This window comes from Heloderma suspectum, chromosome 9, assembly GCF_057233095.1.
Source record: "Heloderma suspectum isolate Gila_16-S chromosome 9, 16-S_ref, whole genome shotgun sequence".
In the NCBI taxonomy this organism is placed as follows: domain Eukaryota; kingdom Metazoa; phylum Chordata; class Lepidosauria; order Squamata; family Helodermatidae; genus Heloderma; species Heloderma suspectum.
In genome coordinates, this window is record NC_139466.1 from 27,852,811 (window position 1) to 27,877,444 (window position 24,634).

Genomic DNA, 24,634 nt, shown 5'->3' on the forward strand with positions numbered 1-24,634 from the left:
CTCCTTTCTCCAACCACAATTAGGAGGGAGCATTTTGAGAGGCCATTTGGGCACAGCTCTAGCTATCATGGCTGACAGGAAGGGCTTGCATGGGCAGAGCTGAGTTAAAACAGCTAAGAGGAGCTTCGCATGGGTGGAGCAGTCTACCTTCCCCCATGGGAAGATAGGGTGGGAATGGGAGTGGGTGGGACTTGTAGAAATCTCACTTTCCAGAGGCACCATCCACCTCTTGAGGTCACATTCTGACTTGAACTTGCTCCTCAGGGCTGGCACCAAGAGTCAGCATAGCTGGGCACCTGCCAAGGGCCCACACCCTAGCAGAGGGCCCACAGACAAGAGCTCCTGCAACCTGCCTCTTGCTCTGGCCCAGGCAATGGTGATGGTGAGAGGGAGGAGAAGGTGATGCCACGCCCTGCTTGCTCACTGTCTCTCTGCCTGCCTAGCAAGCAATAGCAAGGATGAGAAAGAAGATTTACAGCCCCATCGAAATCAGAGCTACCAGCCCCCACTGGCATCAGTGGGAGGTGTCTGTTTTTCTTCCTCCTAAGCTTAATTTCCATGTGTGTGTGTGTAGGTGTTCTGGGAGGGCAACGTGCACAGGGAGGGGAAGTTATTTTGCATATTTTTCTGGGCAGGAAAAAGATAACCCGGGTCCGTGTGTTTATGAATGGTGGACCAGAAAACTTAACCCGATCTGTGGACCTGTCGCAGACCAGATTAAAGACAATCCTAACATCCTTAGCTGCAAGTATGAAGCCTGGCACACTTATACATTGAGCCATACTGAACATTTTTGATATGAATCCCATAATCCATGTCCCCCTTCCTGGGGGGACAGGAGGCTGACAAATGTTCTGTTCTGCCTTTGAGTCCACGAGCCAGGACACGCATTCTTAGCATATGTGATGAACAGGGGCGGCGTCAAGGACAGGCATCATTGGGCGCTTGGTCAGGGCCCACACCTGGCAAGGGCCACTGACAAGAGCCCCCTGGAGTTGCTCCTCCTCTTCACCACTGGAACGTTCTTGTTGACCTGTTCTGGCCCAGACAGTGGCGGTGGTGAGAAGGAGGAGCAGGAGATGCCATGGCCTGCTTGCTCCCTGGCTCTTTGCCTGTCAAGCCAGCAAGTGGGAGCCACGATGAGACAGAGGACGAGGAGCCAGAACAGCTGGGGACAATGGTGGCGAGAAGGTGGACTCACTGAGGGAGGGGAGGTGGATGGTGCCTCTGGAAAGTGAAATTTCGACAAGTCCCACTCTTCCAGGGGAAGGAGAAGTTCTCCATAAGAGACAGCCAGAATTCTGGCCACATCTTACACCAATGTTAGGTAAGGATTCTTAAAAGTGTCCCGCTCTTGGACTAAATGCCTGTACCCTCCATCATTTCACAGATGAAATGAGGGCTAATGGCCCCTCACAAACCTGGAGCTGCACTGTTGCTCTTGCTCCAAAGAGCCTGCCTTGTGTGACTTTGGCGAGTATTGGGTCTGATGGATCGGTATCCCCATCATAGGGCTGGCCACTGATGTAGCAGTTCTGATGGAAGGCTGAGCTGGAAGATCCACAGCCTGATACTGTTGCTGTACAAAGCCTCCATTCAATTCTCCTCCAAATGTCCCTCGCTGTGATAATGCTTTCAAGCCCCTTGTTTATGACAAGAATCGGAAATGGATTTTTTTTTCAATTAATAAATTCCAGTCCCTGATTTATTGCATGAGAAATGGGAGGAAGTTTTGATCTTTGTAAATTGACTTTTATGCTAACGTTTTGAACCGTTGGCTATGGCACTGTATTTGATGTCGCAACTTAAAAGGCCAGTTGCCATGTAAACCAGGTGTTCCGAGTTAATATTTACACATGGTACAGTGTAAAAAAAAAATATACAAGGCTAATAAATAGTTGAATCCCTTAATTAAAAAATGAAAAGGAAGGCACTGTGAATCAAAGCCTTTACTCTTACCTTAACTCTAGCATTATGTCCAGCCGGTCATCTCTGAAAGGCCTGATGGTGTCTTTCATCACTCTTGGACTTCTGGGAATTATTACCGGTAAGCGGAATGGTGATTTTACTTAATAAATGGCCTCATATCTGAAGTAAGTAATAGAGGTAAAATGAAGTTCTCCCTGTTGGGACCATTGCTTTATAAGGAGTAACTTGAAAAGTCAACTGATAGATAGTTTGAGGTTGCTATTTCCTGTTTAAATGGCCAAGAGGGAGACAGTTGGCGTCTTTCGGTGAACAAAGCTCTCTCTCTCTGCTAACATCTTTAGTGCTGCTGACGAGAAATATGCTTGCTCCGGAATGGGACATGAAGCAAAAATTGACTCCAAACAGCAAAATTGCCCTCTCCCACCTGTCTCCCCACTGCAGAGAGGATGGGATTGGTCATGAGCAAACTGCTCCAGGTGCCATTTGGACTGTGACCAGCAATTACAGGTGACTTTAGAGGACATTACAAAAATTCATTGAAGATACGGCTACCAATGACAATGGTTCTATGCTACCTCCAGGATCAGTGGCACACACCTCTGAGTACCAGTTGCCGGGGATCAAAAGAGGGAGAGGGCTATTGCTTGTGGGCTTCCCATGGGTGTCTGGTTGACCACTGTATGAAACAAAATGCTGGCCTTGAGAAGCCTTTGATCTGACCCAGCATGGTTCTTCTTATATCCTTAGGTTGGGGAGTGGAATAACTATCCCCCCACTGAGATCTCGGTTTGATCACAGTTCTTCCCCTGCAAGATCTCCCCTGCGTATCTCCTCACCTGGTGGCTATGATGGCTGCTGCAGCAGGAGGAAAGGGAAAGTTGTCAGTCTATCTCTGTCTGTTTCCCTCACCCCTTCCTTCTCCTCCTCGGTGGTGGACAGCTGCTATGGTAGTGATAGCAGGGAGAATCTCCCTCTTCTTGCCCAGCCCTGGTGACTGGAATCCTGTTTCCCAGGATTCGTGATGCCTGCAATAATGTCGGGCACCTTGGGAAAATGACATGTCCCATGGCTCTGACGGAAAGCCTCTCTCCGTGGTCTCAGGCTGAAGTCTTCTGCATCACTTGCTCCCATGTCTTTTTAACTGGAGGTGCCAGAGGTTGAACCTGGGACCTTCTGTGTACCAAGTTTACATGCTACCATTGGCCTGTGGCCTCTCCCCATACATTACCCAGACATTTGATTCCAAAGGTTTCTTATGCAGGGGTGGGCAACCTGTAGCCCTCTATTGTTGGACTTTAATTCCCATCAGCCCCAGCCAGCATGGCCAATGGTCAGGGATGGTGGGAGCTGTAGTACAACAAGATCCGGAACGTCACCCACTCTCCACTCCTGCCATCTAGGAAGCATGAGGTTCTTGCCACAAATTTCACTCGACCTTCTGAAGCTTTTTTGTTGGTTTGTTTGCTTTCCTCCACATACTTCAGTTGTTTTGCCTAACACCATAATCATTTCGAATTCTGCCTTTGGTGAAATGTTGATGGCCATTCTAATGCCATTAGGTTGTAAAGATCCTGTACGTTAACTGCATCACTCCTATGAGCTGTCAAACTCATGCAGGATTGAGGTATTGTATGCACCTTCTTCCTCCCTAATGAGATGATATTTTCCTGCAAGTTCTACAGGAGAGACAAGCGATGACTAAAAATACCCTTGCAAGTGGTCAGGGGAGGGGCAAGGATTTCTGTGCTCAGTTTCTTAATTCATTTTTGGAACAATTTGTTAGCCTACGCTTTTCACCTTAATAGCAAATCCCAAATGGGATTACTGCGCCCTGCCAAAAATGCATTTTCTCATCAGCAAAATTCATCTTCTGCAAACTATTTTCCCTGGGTTTGAATTCTGACTGAAAAGGCTCCAAAAAAGATGCATAGATTCAAAGATAACTTCTCCAAAAACACAGGGGCTTAATGTTCTGTATTTTTGTGTGCTGATCCATGTTGTTGTTTTTTCTGTAAGCAAACAAAAATAGGTTAAATATTGGGTGTGACACACGGGAGGAAGTGATTCATTTTGATGGAACAGATTCGAAGTATTGGTATTCATTAATTACTTTAGCAGAAGTGCTCTGTTCCTTTTGTTCCTCTGGAGAATTGCAGTGTATAACATATGCTGGATATTTTTTGGCAGCTTTGTGTTTACAGTTTCAAAAAAGTTTCAGAAAATATTTTGAGCAGTTGCACATGAAATTATTTAATTTCCCTCCAGAGAGGAAACGTTCACGATGTTCAACCCAAATATGACTGCTTTCAGTGAACACTTTTGTCATCTCTGATGACAATCTAGCAAATGTGCTCTGGATTTTCCACCCCAGTGCTATTTTGGGGGAGAAAACAAGTGGCAGTGACACCTGGCGTATATGTGATATGAACAATAGTGCTGTGCCAAGATTTTGGGGAGGTTTCATTTTCACCATGGAGGAAGTTGCAATTTAGGGATAGGGAATCTTCATGAAAACCTTCATGAAAAACACCCTCTCACACATCTGCATGTATGTGCTTTGGATGCCTCTTTGCAGTAAGGGATACATGAGCATCCCTGTGTTCACCTCAAAAGGGGCATGATCATTTATGCTCATAGGGATGGGCAAATCAGTAAAACCTGCACTCCGGTTCTCCAAATTTCCATCTCAAAGCTTGTTCTGACTATCGTCCGTATCAGATAACAAGCTCTGGTTTCGTTTTGTTTTTCTTTTTGCATGAAAATTCATGCACATTTCCCCATTTTTGAAACTTGTATGTACATTTTCTCCCGTTGTTAAAGCATTTGTGCACATTTTTCAAAAGTATGCATTTTTTCATGTGCATTTTTCAGATGTGCACAGTTTTTGAACACATTCATTTTGTAAGCTGGGAGGGCCCTTGGGAGGAGAAGAAGTGGCAAATAGCAGGTGCAGAGGCAATGACGGGTACTCAAGTGCCCATGAATGTTTTGTGTGACCTTGCTTAGAGTGCGTACAAAACACCGATCATTTGCACATGCTCACTTCGAATGCCTGCATTCATAGGGATATATGAGAAATTAGTTTCAGTTTGTTTTTGACCAGAATTTAATCAGTTCGCACCTCCCAGACCTGAATGCAGATCCAAACACAATGCGGGATAGAAATCCGTGCATTTCTGACTTTGCAATGTCAATTTCTCCCCCAGATTTTGGAGGTCTGATTACCTGGTCATGTGTCCTAAGTGGAACTGACCAATGCAGTAGGAACCTGTCCTGTTCCTGCCACCCTCGTCATGTGACTATAAATCCTGTCTTCCTAGGAGCTGTCCAGTGATTCCAAGTTCAGCGGATACAGAATAGCAGAGAAGCTGTCCAACAGGGAGCTGTTGGACAGAATAGCAGAGGAGCTGTCCAACACGCTGGTGGATGTTGCTTCAGCAGTGGTTAGGCTTCAGTTGAGCAGCTGTGTCATTGGTGTTGCTGCCCCACCCCATCCTGGCCTACAGGAAGGGCCTGGATCCAAACCCCTTGAGAAATCAGGCACCATCCTCATGAGTAAGGCCCAGGGAGAGTTGTCCTCATGCCTGCAGGTATGCATGGTGGCCCTGGCTTTGGTTTTCCATATGGACTCACAACCATCTCCGCTCCTGGGGCCCAGGGGTGAACTTGGTGGATATGGAGCAAGGGGGTGAAACCAGTCAGGATGTATTGGTTCCTACTGTAATGCTTCCTCCACAACTGCTGCCACTTCAAGCAGGGCCTCTCCTCGGGGTTCTCGGTCTCTGCTGACTCACCAGGACCTTGTCAGTGCTGGCTTAAGCAACAGCATCCTTTTCTTCCTCTGAGGTTTCCTATGCTGAGTGGGTGTTGGAAAATCAGGGTGAAGGGCGAATGGAATGGAGTATCCTTGAAGAAGGCATGGGGGTATGCTGGAGCCCCGAACGACACTCTGTAGTGAAACAGTTTCTTGCAGGTCTCGCTTGTTTTTACTGATAGTGTTCAGAGTCTTGGTTCCATTCCCTGCTTTTTTAGTTTTGTAAGGTTACAAAGAATCTATCTCTTGATGATAAAAATCTTGAAACAGGTGCTATTTTCTTTGGAACAGCAACCATTCTCTTTTCACATTATACCTCTCCTCTTCTTTATACATGATTCCCCTTTTCCTTGGTTTGCTTGCCTCTTTCTTCTCAACTGCAAGAGGTATATTACTGGTATTTCCTGGGCTTTATGCCTGGTTTAAATTTTTGTCCATAGCTTTCTCTGAACCAGTCAAGAGAGGCTTGTGCATTTGGGGGCAGGGGAAGTCAGCCCCCACTTCTGACTTGTATTCAGTTTGTGCAGTAGGCAATTCACTCCTCTCTCAACCTCCAGTAAAGTGGATGCTCCAGGAGCCAATATGGGGACAAAAGGAGCACTTCATAGACATCTTGAAGCTCAGCTTGTGGTTTGGGGCAAGCCACTTGTCTACACTGAGCCCAGTACTCTGTTTCCGCCAATGCCCAAACAACTGCCTTGGAAAAGCTTACAAGCAGGTAAGAAGGGCAATGGTGTGTAGTGGTAAATATTTAATTACAGGCCTCATCATTTTTTTGAAATTATTTTTATTGTATATTTCAACAAAACAAAACCATGAAAAGAAAAGAGGGGGAAATTATAACTACATGAGTTGAATATATCAATTTCCGTTAATGCTTATGAAATTTATATAGACAGATATGAAAATACAGCTTTCATCTATCCATCCATCCATCCATCCATCTATCTACAGACACACACACGCACGCACGCACACACTTCAACAAAGGCAGACCAAATATCCATATATGCATCCTTAAGTGAGCGGTGCCTATATACCACCTGTTCAAATGCAGAAAGTTTTACTAGGTCCTCAGTCCATTGCATTATAGGAGCTGAGAGTTTATCCTTCAAATGTTGTAATATCAATCCTTCAGCTGTCAAAAGGATGTGGAGAATCCATTTGCGCTGACCAGGCATTAACTTCCAGGAAGCAGGTAGATAATTTAAAAGGACATGTACATCACTAGATATTAAAGAGTGTTCCAATACAAAGTTTATCTATATAATAACCTCCTCCCGCAAAGAGGAAACTATTGGGCATTGCCAAGACATATGGTTAAAAGACCCATTAGCTGTATTACACCTCCAGCAATTAGCCGACATAGACAAACCCTTATTAAAGAGATGTGGTGGTGTCCAATAGACATGAAACAACAGTTTCTGTGAATAAGATGTTACCTGAGATCCATAGACACTTCAGATACAGACGTGAAGGCATTGATTAGGCTGGCTTGATCACTGTCAAGTGGGTGATCAACAAAAAATGGGGGGTTGGGGCCACAACAAAAAATGGCAATTCAGTTGTTTGGTATCTGTTGGGTACCAGTGGTATAATGGTAAATGTTGAAGTCCAGGCCTTATCATGACAGTCCCCATAAACACACCCACAAGGAGAGTAAAAAACAAATTGCAGGCAGCTGTGATGATCTATATCAACAGACCAGATCTAGCAATTCTTAAGTCTTTGGTAAAACTAATGGGTCTTAATTGCCCATTCAAGACCAAGTCACCCCAAAACTCTTTGCATTACAACAGGGTTAGCTCACAGCCATATATTGTTGCTGGGAAAATTCATCCCCCCCATTACTGTGAGGGTTGCAGTTCAGAGAGAAGTTTTTTTGGGGGGGCAGTGACAGATGACTGTCACTAATAAAAAAAAAGTCCTGGCAATTTGACCCTGCAAACCCTGGTTCTGCTACACCATTGTAGGAGGGGTTCAACACCACTCCTCTGAACACGGAGCTTCCATTTAGCCAAGCCTTCTATTGTAAGTGGGCCCTGGTGAGTTTGCTCAGCTGTGGTGGCAGCGCTCCAAGCTCCAGAGTATTTCCCACAATGGCCTGAAGTGACACTTGGTTGATGGTATTGTGAGGAGTTAAAAAGTTGGCTTGGATTGCTAGGGAAGGAAGAAAAAGGGGCGGGGCAGCCTTCAGCAGTGGGCCTTGCCAGGGAATTGGCCATGCAGTACCCCCATGATGGGTTGGCTGGTCACCCGCACTTTAGTCAGTTGTAGTACTACTGATATCAACAAGACCACTGAAATGGTAGTGACCTGAGGGCTACAGCCTTACTAGCTTTCTCATTTCTTTTATTTATTGAGCCCTCCTAGGGCCACAATAACAGCTCGAGCGTATTTACTGTGTATGTCACTGTCACATGCTTTGAGAAGTGGGGGTAGGAGAGTAAGGGAAGGGAGCTCCACAGCTGAAGTGCCACAACCAAGAAGGCCTTGTTCGTTGTAGACATCTATCTCACCTCAAAAGATAGGGGCACCAAATGCCTGCACCTGACAAGGATTTTAACACCTGGGCACTCTCCCTCCCTCCCCCTGTGTGTGTGTACAAATGAAGGAACGATGAGCTACAATGCTGCTGGTTTTCTGTCATCACTTGAAAACTTATTTTCCAGAAACCTTTTGATTTTTCTGGCTGTTTAGTCCCTTTATTTTAGTCTGGTTCTCCTGCTGGTTACTACATTTTCCGGTATTATTGATGCCCTGCATTTTGATTATTTATTTATTTTTACTCACTATGTTTCTTATATTTTATTGTTGAATTGTTTTTATGTTGTTTTAGGGTTGTTAAATGCTTCTCGCATCTCTATTTGGAGGTGAAAGGTAAGGTCTAAATGTCATCTATAATAATAAAAGAGGATGTGTGTCTGTCTGTCTGCTCAGCCATACATGCCATAGCTCCAAGGCTGTGAAACATAAGACACCTGGAACTTGGCATGCATATTCAGAGGATGCTAGAGGTGTGTACCTCCAGGTTATTTTCTTTTTACACTGCATTAATTGATTTTAGTTAATTTAAATGTGCCCACGTGATTGAAACCTGCAGTAACATCTTCAGCAACTAGAGGCCGGTTTTCTTAATCAGCACATAGCTTTGCGCTTCATACAGTTTGAAGATTCGGAAGGATTAGTAAGCCAAGGGACAGAGTTATACACTGGCTGCCTCCCTCCTGCTGTGGGCAGACCCCCCTCAGGGAAACAGAGTGGGCAGACCCCTCCCTCAGGGGGATATAGGGGTGCACCATGCCGAGGCCTGTGCCTAGGGGTGCCAGCAGGCCTGGCTTCACTCAGATGGGGCAGACAAAAAGTATCCCACAGTGACAGCTGTGTATATTTGCTTGAGGGGTTCGCAGTATCAAACTAAGGGCTATTCTAACCAGTGCAATGCTGGATCCATTCACTAGTCTTAAATAAATAACTGTTGAGTTCATTGGGGATATTGGATACTGTAGAAAACAAGTGAATCCATAAATAAGAATGGTTATATACCATTTGTTGCCAAACTGATTTATCATAAATATTTTAAAGGTTGTTTGAAAGACGGCTAGCCATTATAGTGTGCACAAAGTCGAGTTTAAACACCTGCAAGATACACTTAAAGTTCTCCTTCACTAAAGGACTCTTGAGTTCTTGCTAGCAGGCTGTCAACTCAAAATGTTGTGTTTGTCATTTCTTTTTCCAGTGTCTGAAAAGCGGAGATGCTGATCCCTTGAACATTTCTGTTGATCTCTGCAGCCAGAGGAAGGTCAAGGCTGAAGATGCCAAAATGAAAGATATATAAAGTTTGGTTTCTTGCCAGCCATTGTGTCTGTTTTTATTTGACAACAATAATTGGCTTGCAGAAGGAACTCCTTTCAAAAGCGAGGTTTGATTTAATGTTGAAAACAGGCGAGAAGGTTTCTAGGATGGAGCTGGAGGGAGTGAAAGTTCACCAGATTTTAAGTTTGGACTTTTAGGTGGTTGATTGGAACAGATTTTCAAATAATAAGTCCTGAATTTTCAACGTAACTCCTCACGTAAGATTTGTGCAGGGTCGGCATTCCAGGTAGGCATATTTGGGCACCTGCCAAGGTCCCACACCCCAGCAGGGGCCCACTGACAAGAGCCCCCTGGACTGGCTCCTCCTCCTCGTTCACTTGCCTCCCACTCTGGCCCAGACAACGGTGGTGGTGTCTAGCATCGTCATTGGCTAGGGGTGAGGAGAGTTGTAGTCCAGCACATCTGGAAGTCACCAGATGGGCAAGGCTGCTCTAGACAAAGTTAGTTAAACTTTGCTCCCAGTGGGGCCTCCCTTAGTCATGACTAAACTTTTCACACTGATTTCAGTGGGGCCTAAGTGCAGCTTACACTGGATTTGACCTGAATAAAGTGTGCATTTCCTTAGAAATGTTGTGCATTTCCCTTAGAAATTTTACAAGTGTTTTGTTTTGTTTTTAAACTCATATGCAAACTTGTGGACATTCCATCAATTCAGTCTAAACACATGGGGTATCTTGAACTGGGCAACAATCCAGATAGATAGATAGATGATTGATAGATAGATAGATAGATAGATAGATAGATAGATAGATAGATAGATGATAGGTAGATGATAGGTAGATATAGATAGATAGATAGATAGATAGATAGATGGATGATAGGTAGATGATAGATGATGATGATGATAGATAGATGATGACAGATGATAGATAGATAGATGATAGATTACATGATCTACAAATTCACTTTTTGACTGTTAAATGCTTTCAGAGTTTCCATATGACTTCCCACCTGCCCACCCATAGAAGGCATTCATTTTCCTATGAAGGAAAAAATGCCTTTATTAAAAGTTTCACATTTGTTCTGCAAAGGTATGCCCAAAATATATGGAAAACGCTGAGGAAGAAGAAGAAAAAAAAAAGTGCACATATTGGTGTGTTATGATTTGTTTTGGTTTCGTGCTGCCTTACAATGAGCAGTTTATTCTTCCAGCCATCTGATGCCTTAATAATACTTTAGAAAACATTTAAATTGTTGTTTTAGATGCTGGATCTAAAAAAATAAGACTGCCTCTTTCCCTCCCTTCATTTCCCTGCCTCTCTCTTTCTCTCTGTTATCATATCCCTGGTTTCCCAGCAGGTTCAAACGCAGATGGCTGCCGTATTGCGACAGAAGCAAAAATACTACATTAATGTTTAAAGGGATTAAAAAATCCTCTTGGCGGCAGTGGCATATGTTACCAGTTAATTGTAGCATTGGAAGCTTCCCTGCTGTTTTAAAACATGGACTCATTTTACATGCTTTTCTGCAGAGCAGTATGAAATGTCAAATGTGTTGGTATAAGTCTGGAATCTAGTCTGACAAAGAGAGAGAGAAGTGGCAGGGGGTGGGGGGGGGAGAAGAAGTCATAAAGACAATGCTGTTTTTGCTACCCAACAGCTTTTGTATCCAAATAATGTTTTAGAAGGGTGCCAGCATCCGTGGTGCAGTGATCAAACAGTGCAGACTGCATTTGTGTGCAGAGCCTGGTGTCTGGAATGATTCCTCGAGCTTTTCAGTGGTGTCGTTTCATGTCGTTGTCATTAGGTTTGGCACTTAAAAAAATGCTTGCAGGTTGAATCGCCCAAGTTTAGATTAGCTTCTCAGCTCGGGATGGACAAATCAGTCAGTTTTGCTTCCTCCCACATTCAGATTTTTAAAAATATCAAATTCTTTCCATCTTGTCTCAAATTTGTGGATTTGGCTACATTCTGATTTTAAAAAATGAACAACGTTCTCACCCATCTGCACTGGCCAAGTCCAAAAGGTACAGCTATTCCCGATATGGAGAGGGCCATGTTGTACCTGCCTAGCTGTCAATGTAGCCTGTCAGAAAAAAGAGGTGGCAAAACCAGTCCCTCACCACTAACATGGTTGAACACATGGTGATTCAAAGTCAGACTGTTAAGACCTAGACACCCAAAGCCTGGATGGACACATCTGTCAGTTTCATTTAGAATAAAAAAAAACACCCTCAAATTCTTTCTGTCCTGTTTATGAATACATTTTGTGAATGTTGTGAATTTATAGGAAAAAGACCTAAACAGAACAGAATTCTCAGCCGCCCCTACACTCAGCTTGGTAGATAGATTGGAGGAGGGCACAAGTTCCCCCCCCCCCAAATTGAAAAAATTTAACAGCTTTGGATTATGAAATATTTTCCTTTAGAATTCAAGACAAGGTGCTTATATATTGTTATCAAGCCTTTACTCCCCCGCACCCAAACGATTTCTAACAACTATGTAATAAGAAGACTTTTATAGAAAAACTAGAGAAGTAAAATGTCTGGAAACAATGAAGCTATGGGGGAAAATGTTTTTTAATCCTCTGTAAAATTCTCAGCATAATTATTGCTTCCATTTCTTATTAAAATTATTGATCCAGCTTATCTTTTATGGATAGATATTTTGGGATGCTCAGTTTCCCAACATGTGAATAAAGTCATCATATCATAATATGAAAGAAAATGTACATTCTTGACCATTTGGGTTTTGTTCTACAGAGTCCTGTGTTTCTGGACTTATCTTCCTCTGCCTCCTGTTCTTCCTGCTTCTTTTGGCTTCTAGAATGATTCAGATGTTTCAAGGACTACTTTCTAAGGTTCCCTCTGGTCAGACATAAACTAGGGATCTAAAATATGTTATGTATAACTTGGTTTGCTCATAAAATTAATCAGGGTTGGTATATTAAATGTGAAAAGTATAGTTTATTCAGACAGTAATTACAAATGTACTAATTGAGTTCACTTTTTAAAGTTTTCAAATAAAATGATAATTGCATGAGCAAACCAAGTTATACATAATATAACTTTAGCAAGATAAAGGCTGCTTTATGTTCCTAAAGCAGCCTTCCTCAGCCTGGTGCCCTACAGATGTTTTGGACTACAATGGCCAGCATTCCTGACCATTGGCCATCCTGCCTGAGCTGAGGCTGATAGGAGCTGAAGTCCAAAATGTCTGGACTGGAAGGCACCAGCCAGGTTGGGAAAGGCTGTCCTAAAGCAACAAAACGACTTTAGATTTGTAAAGAGTGCTAAAAAGAGAGAAAAAAGTATTGCTCATTTTTCATTCCCTCCCCCAAGTTTCCGTTCCTTCCCCCAAAATGAACAGGAAAAAAGCCAGGTTTTTTTCCATGGCTTCAAAATTTCTGGAAATTTTACAGCTTTTTGTCAGGTGGGTGGGAAGACCAGAAGCAGCTGGCAGGTGGGAGAGAGCTGCAAAAGCGATGGAGCAGGTGGGCAGGAGTGAGTACAGTGGTGGGGGAGAAGGAAACTGCAAAAAAAGAAAGAAAGAAAAGTGTGGGGGGGAGAGAAAAGTTCCCCCAGGTCTGGGAATAAATGACAAACATGGCCACAGGCCCAAAGAGATTCCCTACCTTTGATTTAGAGCTTGGTCCCAGCACTTCTAATCCTCAGAGTGGTGTATGTGAAGGGGTTTGTGCCCCTTCTAAGGACATCTGCTCCAGCTTGGGGAACATCTCCTCAGGAAGGCGTTTTCCTTCTTGCCCCGCCTGGAGCTCTCCTGCCAAGATGCGGCCAAGAATTATCATGAGGGTGCCCTTTCCTTGCACAGGACATGAGACCCTGGTGAGAGGAGGGTCTCTTTCTGCTGCTTGAGGGTGGACTGCTTGAACTGCCGAGTGTGTGTGTGTGTGTGTGTGTGTGTGTGTTCTTCCCCTTGTTTATGTGATGAGTTGGATGTGGATGATGGATCTGATGGTTAGGTCCCCTAACACAAACGGTTCAGTGAATTGTTTAATGTGAGTATATGTCATGAGTGGTACTGGACGTTGTTGACGGACCTGCTGGTTATTTCTTGCACCACCAACTTAAATCTGGGGATGTTTGAAATGAACTGTAATGCATTGATGCTTTGGAACGTATGCTTTGTTGCTTTGGAATGTATTGTAATTGCAGTGATTATATTTGTTTGTTTTGTGAACTCCTTTGAGCACAAAGTATGGTGGAAAATGTGGTATCCAAATAAATCAACTATTACTACGGTTAGGACATTCCAGCACCCTGATCCAAAGCCTTGCCTGTGTTCCAGTGTGTATCCAGAGACTGTCTGCAAGCTGTCCCCTTCAGTTCAGTCCTGTGTGCACAAAGCCGTGCGTATGCAACTGCTTCCCCCATTGAAATACACGGAGAAGCCTTTGCTGGGGTGGTCTGCACACATCGGAACTTGCATGTGAATTCATGTTTATTTTATTTTATTTATTTTATTTAAAACATTTCTATCCCGCCTTATATCATGAAGATCTCAGGGCGGCGTACAGATAAAATAAATTTAAACAGTATAAAACAATAAATAATTTAAACACCTAAAAACATATTAAACTATTAAACAAGCTAATAACAGTTAAGATCTAAAACAATAAAACAGTTAAAACAATGTGCTAGGAAATGCATTTAGCCCTCAAAGGCTTTGGTAAAAAGCCATGTTTTTATTTCGTGCTGAAATGAGACCAATGCCTGTGCCAATCAGGCCTCCAAGGGGAGGGCATTCCACAACCGGGGTGCCACAGTAGAGAAGGCCTTCTCATGTTTCATGAGAGCTTCCTTGTTTATACAAATATCATAGGATAAGGACGCTTCATCATTGTACAATTCTTCACTCATCCACCTTGCTGAGAAAGACAAAGGATTGTTTTAGGGAGGGACCATCGCTCAGTGGGAAAGCACATGTTTTGCATGGATAACAGTGGAGGCTGGTGCCTGCAATTTCAGAAGGGCTGGGAATCCATTATGGGTTTCAGTCAGAACCAGCCAGAACTCCAAAGGAGCTATTCAAGGTGCTGAACCCTCCCTCCCCCCAAATAGGTTTTTAAAGTTTTGATGGAATATAGCTTAAATTAGGTATACTGCATTGTTGTTGTCGTTATTATTAAAACTTAGAATTTATTAATGATTTTCAATTTCTGAAAAGAATTAGATGGCATATTGTCAAAAACTAACATCGTTGTCATTGTTGTTGTTGTTGTAAAACATTTATTTTTTATTTTGCTTTGTTCATTTATGCAATAAAAAGGTTTGTTGTTGTTTAAAAAAACAGTATTATTCTCTCTCTCTCTCTCTCTCTCTCTCTCGCTCTTTCTCTCTGTCTCCCCCCCCCCCCCCCGCCACACACACATATTGCAGACGGGAAGACTGAGGCTGAGAGAGAGTGGTTTGTCTAAGACCACCTAATTAGGGATGGACGAAAGGGACTTACCTGGTCCAGCAGCTTGCTTCGCGGTGGGGGGGAGGCGTTTCGGTTCTCCCCCTGAAGTTCATGCGAGGGGGGGGGAGGCGCCCTGCCTCGCCAGGCCGAAATTCAGGCCGGGGGGGAGGCACCCCATCCCTTGCTGGCGAAATTCAGGCTAGGTAGAAGCGCCCCGTCTACCCGGCCGCGAAAAAAAAAACAAAACCCACCCCTGTGATAGGCTACGTAATGATTTACGTAGCTTATGACAGCTAAATTTCCAAAGTCAGCCGTGATAGGCTACGTAAATCGTCACATAGCCTATCACGGGTGACTTTGAGAAAAAAAAAAGCGCATACACAAATGGCGGCCCCCTTATTTGGTCCCTGTAGTCTATGTAAAGATTTACATAGACTATGGCGAAAATAAGGGCAACGCTGTTTGCGTCCCTGCAGTCAGTCGTGATAGGCTACGTAAATGTTTACATAGCCTATCATGGCTGAGTAAAAAAAAAAAAGCCCATATGCCAATGGCGGCGCCCATGGGCACCGCCTTTTGCGTTCCTTATTTTGGCACGTCTTAGTCTACGTAAACATTTACGTAGACTACGGCGAAAATAAGGGGAACGCAAATAGCGTAGCGTCTACGCTATTTGCGTTCCCCTTATTCTCGCCGTCTTAGTCTACGTAAATGGTTACATAGACTAAGACGTGCCAAAATAAGGAACGCAAATGGCAGCGCCCATGGGCGCCGCCATTTGCATACGCACTTTTTTTTTTTTTACTTAGCCGTCATAGGCTATGTAAACATTTACGTAGCCTATCATGGTGTTTTTTAAAATTTAGCCCTGATAGGCTACGTAAATCTTTATGTAGCCTATCAGTTTTTTTTTTTTTTTTTAAACTTGGAAATGGTGGCGGCGGCAGCTGGTCAGAAGACCAGCCGAAGCGCTGCTGGAGCTGCTGCCAGAGCCGCCACCACCAGGAAGATTCGCCGAAGGTAAGTCCCGTCCCGGGGGGGGCAGACCGTTTCGCCACCGATTTCGGGGGGCCGATTGCGCTGGCATTCGGCCTCCCTGAGATTCATGGCAAAATTCTCTGACATCCCTACAAAGCGGTTCTTCTCCTCCATGCCTTACTTACCTTGCGCAGAGGACATTTTAAACTGCCATGGTCAGGCAATTAGCAGACTGCTGAGTAACATCATTCCTCCAGTGTCCCTATTCACAGATTGACATTTCTCAGTAATGAGATTCACAGATTATGCAGCTATTATGCAGATATTGTCTAGATCCCTCCCCGCATCCCCTGGTCTTTTTCTAGTTTTGTATTTCAAAGCAAAGAAAATGAGAGACCTTCCAACTGCCAAAATGTACAGTGCATTACTTTCAAGTCACACTGGACTCTTCAGCAAAAATCCAACTGTGTCCACAGGTTTCCTTCTCTGCCTTCGTCTCATTAGATGTGCATTATCCTAAACAAAGAGATCTCACCATCAAACATCAGACTCCAAAATCAAAAAGGATGCAGGAAAAGCCAGAAGGGACAGCACAACTAAGTGGGTGTCAGTTCAAAATAGAATAACACCCACGTCTACCTCCTTTACAGAGCTGGACACTAGCAGAGTTGAAGTGGTGTCTTCTTCAAAGGTACAGCCCCGTAGCCAAAGGCTTGGGTTCAATACCTGCTGATTAAAATAAAATATGGAATATCCTGGCCTTCCCCAACCTAGTGGCCTCCAGATGTGCTGGACTACAACTCCCAAAACCCCCCAGCCAGCATAGTCCAACACATATGGAGGGCATCATGTTGGGGAAGGCAGGCATATCTCATTAATATCAAATTTGACAAGTCAAAGAATAATATGCAAAGCTTATTAGCTCTCTACTGGCCTAGGTCTACCATTCAGGTCCAGCTCCAGGTTTAAGAACATAAGAAGAGCCATGCTGGATCAGACCAAGGGTCCATCTATTCCAACCTTCTGTTCACATAGTGGCCAAGCAGGTGCCCATGGGAAACCTGCGAGAAGGACAGGAGTGCAACAGCACCCTACTGCCCATGTTCCCCAGCAACTGGTGTACATAGGCACACTTCCTCTGATACTGGAGGTAGCATAGTGGCATCAGGACTAGTAGCAACTGATAGGCTTCTCCTCCATGAATTTGTCCAATCCCATTTTAAAATGGGTGGCCATCACTACATCTCGTGGTAGCCAATTCCATAGTTTAACTCTGTGCTGTGTGAGGAAGTCCTTCCTTTCAGCTGCCCTGAATCTCCCACCAATCAGCTTTATGAGATGACCCCATTAGGTTCTAGTATTATGAGAGAGGGAGAAAAATCTCTCCCTATCCACATTCTCCACACGATGCATCATTTTGTAGACCTCTATGATGTCTCCCCTATCCAGGCTAAACAACCCCAGCTGTTGTAACCTTCTCTCATAGGTAGGGATGTCAGAGAATTCCGCCACGGATCTCGGTGAGGCTGAATGCCAGTGCATTCGGCCCCCCGAACTCCGTGGCGGAACGGCCTGCCCCCCCGCCCCCCCCCCCCACGGATCCCCCCTGGGACGAGACTTACCTGGGGCGGATGTTCTGGGCGGCGGCGGCTGCGGTGGTGGTTCCGGCAGCGGCGGCAGCTGGTCTTCCAACCAGCTGCCGCCGCCACCATTTGCAGTCTTGTCATTTTTTTTTTACAAGACGTGATAGGCTACGTAAATCTTTACGTTATCATGGCTGGGTAAAAACAACAACAACAACCATGTACGTAAATGGTGGCGGCTATGGCCGCCGCCATTTGCATTCCTTATTTTTGGCCGTCTTAGTCTATGTAAATATTTATGTAGACTATGATGGAGAAAATAAAGGGGAACGCAAATAGTGTATCGGGCGCTATTTGCGTCCCTTTTTGATTTGCCGTTTTAGCCTGCGTAAAGATTTACGTAGGCTAAAACGGTGAATCAAAAAGGGATGCAAATAGCACCCGCTACGCTATTTGCATTCCCCTTTATTTTCACTGTCATAGTCTATGTAAATACGTAGACTAAGATGGCCAAAAATAAGGAACGCAAATGGCGGCGGCCATAGCTGCCACCATTTGTGTACACGTTTGGGTTTTTTTACCCAGAGTCCTCTGCGGCCGGAAATCCGGCTGCAGACGGCTCTGGCCTGGGCCTGGCCGGCTGCTCCGCACAGCTGCCGCGGAACACAGCCGGCCATGGAGGATTCCGGGGGGGAGGAACGGATCACCTCCCCCCGTCGAGGATTCTGGGGGGAGGGATGGAATGCCTCCCCCCCACCATCAACATTATCTGCGGAAAGGTAAGTGACTTTCGTACATCCCTACTCATAGGGGAGATGCTCCAGCTGCTTGATCATTTTAGTTGCCCTTGACAAAGTGTCTTCACTCAGGTGGGTCCCCTCTGGCACCAGTTGCAATAGGGGTGCCCTGGTGGATTTACCTGTTCACAGAGGCACTGCCAGGTTTTTTTGGGGGGGCAGCAAGATGGATAGGGAGAGATTTTTCACCTTGCCTCTGACTCCACCCACCATTGGCTGTGGCCCCAATTGACCTTTCCCATGGATCAATGGCAGGGCTGGCCCAAGGCATTTTGCTGCCAGAGGCAAAAGACAAGATGTCCCCCTGCCCCATTCCACATGCAGAAGCTGATCTGACTGGCAGCTGAATCTTGTTTTGACACTGGTGATGGCACAGGGTCCTCCTGAGGGCAACAGGCTAGCTTCGGGGCAATGGGGCAGGCCACGTGGTCCATAGGGCTCTTTCCTCCAACACCTCAATATCTGCTGGCTGAGGCGGCTGCCTTACTCTGCCTCATGGTACGGCTGGCTGTCTTCAACGTTTCTTCACAGGAGAAAGAGTAGCCTCTAGTCTGCTGCGTCAGGCATCATGGCAAACCGTGATGAACATGGAACTGAAAGTGAAGCTATGAAAGAGGTGGGCTCCCACGAGTCAGCAACTGATCTCCAGCCGTCCAAACCACCTTGTTTCTTTTGTCCCGCTTCTGTCTCTGCTCAAAAAAGTTTTGCAGGTGTTTGAAGGAGTATTTTAAAACCCTACAAAAGAACCCCTCTTGTTGCAGAGGCAATAACGGGCTGAGCGCACACCACAGTAGCAATGATGACTGCTACCACACCACAACACTTCCAGTTTTCTGGAGGAAAGACACTATTTCCCACCTCCAGTCCCATTCCCCACAGGGAATTTGTGATTTGTGATATGTAGGTTCTGTTGGCCTGTCACACTCTTCCATCCCATAGATGGCAGCATGATTCCTGAATATGCCAGTTCATAAAGTCGGATGGAACTAGCTATAGGGGGGAAATGCAACCAAGTCCAAGGAAGGTACTTGATAGATAAGAATCGAAAGGCATGGTTTTGTTTTCTTTTGGAGATCAGCATGCATACTCCCTAAAGGCTTCTATACGCGCGCACACACACACACACACACACACACACAGAGCACAACCACATGTGACTTCCCACCTTCATGATGTGTACACAGGCTGGCCCTAGGACAAATAGTGCCCAGGGCAAAGACTGCCTTTGGTGCCCCCCCATCAGTATTGCAAAGCTACCCACAGGATTTATGGGGCCGAGTGCAGGTGTGATGTCCATTGAGGATGACATTGCTCCAGAACCTGATCTCAGCCACTGCGCTTCAGTTTGCACAAGCCAAAGTTCGAAAAGCCACGTTCTGAGCAGTGGCAGTGCACCAGTCAACACAGCAGAACCATAGAATCATAGAATCATAGAATCATAGAATCATAGAATCATAGAATCATAGAATCATAGAATCATAGAATCATAGGGTTGGAAGGGGCCTACAAGGCCATCGAGTCCAACCCCCTGCTCAATGCAGGAATCCAAGTCAGAGCATCCCTGACAGATGGCTGTCCAGCCTCATCTTGAATGCCTTCAGTGTGAGAGAGCCCCCCACCTCCCTAGGTCATTGGTTCCACTGTCGTATTGCTCTAACAGTCAGGAAGTTTTTCCTGAAGTTCAGCTGGAATCTGGCTTCCTGTAACTTGAGCCCATTATTCCGTGTCCTGCACTCTGGGATGATCAAGAAGAGATCCTGGCCTTCTTCTCTGTGACAACCTTTCAAGTACTTGAAGAGTGCTATCATATCTCCCCTCAGTCTCCTCTTCTCAAAGCTAAACATGCCCAGTTCTTTCCATCACAGGCTTTACTTAAAATTTTTGTTTTGTTCTGTAGCGGTTCCTATCTTTTGGTGAGCATTCTTTATTTTAAAATATTCATTATTTATATCTTTAAAAATAATAAAGAAAAGTTATAAATAAAAACGATATCCAGGTGACCTCTTGCAGCTCACGGCTGTTACTTTATTATTATTTATATAGCGCTTATGGTGTTTACGGTAGTCGATGTGCAAAGCGCTCGGTAATGTTGCCTCAAAGTAAAGCTGTGTTCCATTGATGTTTGCCCAGTGCAAATGACATCAAAGTGGAAATGCAACTAGAAAAATACTTCCGTTAGATTGAAGGAAGATCATTCCTGTACTTAGTACACAAACAACTTGTAGACCCTTGAAAGGAAAGTTACAGACACTTGCTTTTTGCCATCCTAGCTCACTGCAGACAGTACATTAAAAAACACACACAGCCACTGAGCTCACCCTGGCGCCCCCCTCAGCTCACCCTGGTGCCCCCCTCAGCTCAGCACCCTGGGCAATCACGCAGCTCACCCACCCCTATGGATGGCCCTGTGTGTACATTCATCATATGTAATGATGTGCATGCTATGTGCATGCTTTTTTAAAATCTTAGATGGAAGCCATATCCAGGTAGGGCAAGCATCATGCAAGAAGAAGCCTTATGCCATTCATTTTTGTGGCTTTTTCTGGAGAGCCTAAGAGCCAAGCTACATGATCAGCATGAGCACAGGACACCACTCCTACTCACCTGTGTCACCTCAGACTGCAAGGGGGCAATCACATGTTTGAATGATCACCAATATAAAGAGAGCTCCTGGAACATAGCAAACACACACATCTGGAAGCACATCCCTGATCTGCTATACTTTCTAGGTGCAGGGAGGGTATATAAAAGAAAGTATATATGGGGAAGCATGCTACCTCTGGACCTGCAGGCTGAAGTGGTACTGTCCAGCAATATCTGCATTACCTGGCTTTGCTGATCTTTTAGCATGGCTATTTTTCATACTGTAGAAGTTGAGATGTATGAGAAATTTGTTTCAGTTCATTTTTGATCAGGATTTACCCCCTTTGCACCTTCCAGACCAAACGCAGACTCAGACACAATCTGCAGTTGCAGTCTGTACATTTCCGACCTTGCCGTGTGATTCATGGACTCCCCAAAATGCATTCAACAGCATGCATACATTTGGAAAATGCACATGAAAAGTGTGCGCTTTTAAAAAAATGTGCACAAATATCCTTTAATCAATGGGAGGAGAATGTGTGCATTTCAAAGATGCACACAATTGATGAGTGCATTTGGAAAAAGATGCACGGATGTTCATGCGGAAAGGAAAACAACAACAAAGGTTGCAATCTGACGTGCACTTGAGCGTCAAAATGGAATTCGGAAAACTTCAGTGAAGCCGAGTTTTGCTGATTTGCACAGCCCTATGCAGAAGTAATGGAGTTCTTACAGGGATAGCATATGTATCGTGATGGCACGAAATAACTGTTTTTCACTAGAACCCCAAAGTCCACCAGCTTAGAGCCAGGCATAAAACAGTGGCTCAAGAAGTCAGAAGTAAGACTGCAGAACAAGGTGTCTCTGAGCACATGCTCGGGCCAGGAATTTGTTTTCAGTGCCAGAACTTGAGCTCGTCCTACACAAATATTTTCACAGACAAATCTACTCCTCTTCTCTCCCTCCCCCCACAAGCTTTCCTGATTTAGAAACCTAATGTTGCGAGGAGGGGAGGGGTTTTTGTTTTTTGCTTTTCCTATTGTTAAACCAACTTGGAAATCCTTGCTGTTGTACTGCTAATTAATTCACTGGAATTTGGAAATCCCAACTGATTGGGACTTGGGAATCCCATATCCTTGGAACTTGGGAACTTGGAAATCAAGAACCTGGAAATCCCAACTAATATCCCAAATCCTTGGAAACTGGGCACTTGGAAATCCCAAATAACTTATTGGCCATTGGCCATGCTGGTGGGGGATGATGGGAGTTGCAGTCTAACACACCTGGAGAGCAACAGCTTGGGGAAGACTTACTAACATCTGCACAGCTTGGGGAAGACTATACTAACATCTGCACAGTCCAAATGTGTCAAAAAAGCGAGAGAAGGGAGAGAGCAGAAGGGAGAGAGTGAGAGAAAAGGAGAAGGAATTAGCATTTTAGAATTGACACCAAAGAGAAGTCTTTGCTCATTGTCCAAAATCACCTAATGCTGACTAAATATTAATTTCAGTGCATGTGTTTGTTCCAAGTTGGTCAAGGAATAGCAGGCTTACTTATGATACCAGTGCAATACTCAGCCATTCAACAAACCAGGACCTACAGTAGGGTTTCCCACTGCAATGTCAGGATCTTTCTTACAGGGCCTTGGTTGCAAAGTCTTTTTATTTTATTGTTATTAACTACATTTTTTTATCCTGCCCCTCCCTCCAGGGAGTTCATGGCAGCACATATTTTATTTTCAAACAACCCTGTGAGGTAGGTTAGGCTGAGGGACAAAGTGGATTGATTGTTGTATGAATGTAAGGATCAGTGAAGAGTTTGGAAGCTGTCGGGAGGCTGAGCATTGACCTTTAACCATTGAACTAGCAAACTTGAAGAGGGCTCAAACTTCTTATAGGAGGGAGGCATGGCCACCTTTTTGATCCTGGATTGGGTAGAACATCATGAGGTTTAGTTAGCTTTAGGTCAGGGTTGTAGAACCTCAGGCCAACTGGGGTCCCAAGATGGTTCCCCCAATGGCCACACCCCTTCCCCTGTCCCCACCTCCTTTCCCCTTGACCACTGATCACTGGGTGGTTTCCCAGCATCTGTGCAGTTTCCCCCCATCCCAGAGGTTGAAATGCCTCTCCTAAGGCCTTCTTACTGGCAGCAAGAGCTTCATGCTAAATATGCTGGGGTGTTGTTGTTCTTTTCTATTTGATCCCACCCCTTTTCCTTTGGCCCCGCCCACCCCTGAAATGCAGCCCCCAAGAGCTTCTCCAGAATGGAACTGGGTCCTCAGGTAGGGATGTATGGACTGTGTAAAATCCGCTCTGTCTGTGTTTCACAGATTGTCAGGCGCCTTTTGTTCTGTCATCCACTCACAGACGGATGCAATCTTTTTTCGGCAAGCAGAAAAACACACAAATAATCACATAAGAGGTTCTTAAGAATTTACATAATTTACCTTAGTATGTAACATTTAGAGTATCATCCCCCATTCCATTCAATTTTTCCTCAGCAGAAACATCTGTATTTTCATATGAATCGATATGCATAAATTTCGGGAAAGTTAAAAAAGAACCACCCGAAAGTCCACAGACTCCGTGCGGCCTGAGGGGGTCGCTCCTCAGCAGATTCTGTGGGTCAGATTCTTAGAAATCTGAGCTCATTTTAGTCTGTCTTGAATTTCTCCAGCATCCCTACCCTCAGGCTGAAAAAGGTTCAACACCCCTCCTCTAGGTCATGGATGGCTAATGTTGTCCCTATCTTCAAAAAGGGTAAAAAGGAGGAACCTGGGAACTACAAACCAGTCAGTCTGACATCAATCCCTGGGAAAATTCTGGAGCAGATCATAAAGCAATCCATCTGTAAGCACCTTGAAAACAATGCAGTGATTACTCAAAGCCAACATGGATTTGTCAAGAACAAATCCTGCCAGACAAATCTGATCTCATTTTTTGATCAAGTAACCTCCCTTGTGGACTGTGAGAATGCTGTGGACATAATGTACCTTGACTTCAGCAAAGCTTTCGACAAAGTGCCCCATGATATCCTGATGAGCAAACTAGCTCAAAGTGGGCTAGATGAAACAACGATCCGGTGGATCCACAGTTGGCTACAGAATCGGACTCAAAGAGTGCTTATCAGTGGGATCTTCTCAAACTGGGGAGAGGTAATGAGTGGGGTACAGCAGGGCTCAGTGCTCTTCAACATTTGTATTAATGACTTGGAGGAGGAGGTGCAGGGAATGCTGATCAAATATGCAGATGACACAAAATTGGGTGGGATAGCTAATACTTTGGAAGACAGAAACAAAATTCAGAGTGATCTGGATAGACTGAAGCACTGGGCAGAAAATAACAGAATGACATTTAATAGGGATAAATGCCAAATTCTGCACCTAGGAAAAAGAAACCAAATGCACAGTTACAAGATGGGGGATACATGGCTCAACAACACTACAAGCGAGAAGGATCTTGGAATTGTTGCAGATCACAAGCTGAATATGAGCCAACAACGTGATATGGCTGCAAAAACGGCAAATGCTCTTTTGGGCTACATTAATAGAAGTACAGCTTCCAACTCCCAGGAAGTACTCAGCACTGGTTAGGCCTCATCTGGAGTACTGTGTCCAGCTTTGGGCACCGCACTTTAAGAAGGATGCAGACAAGCTGGAGAGGGTTCAGAGGAGGGCAACAAAGATGATCAGGGGGCTGGAAACAAAGTCCTATG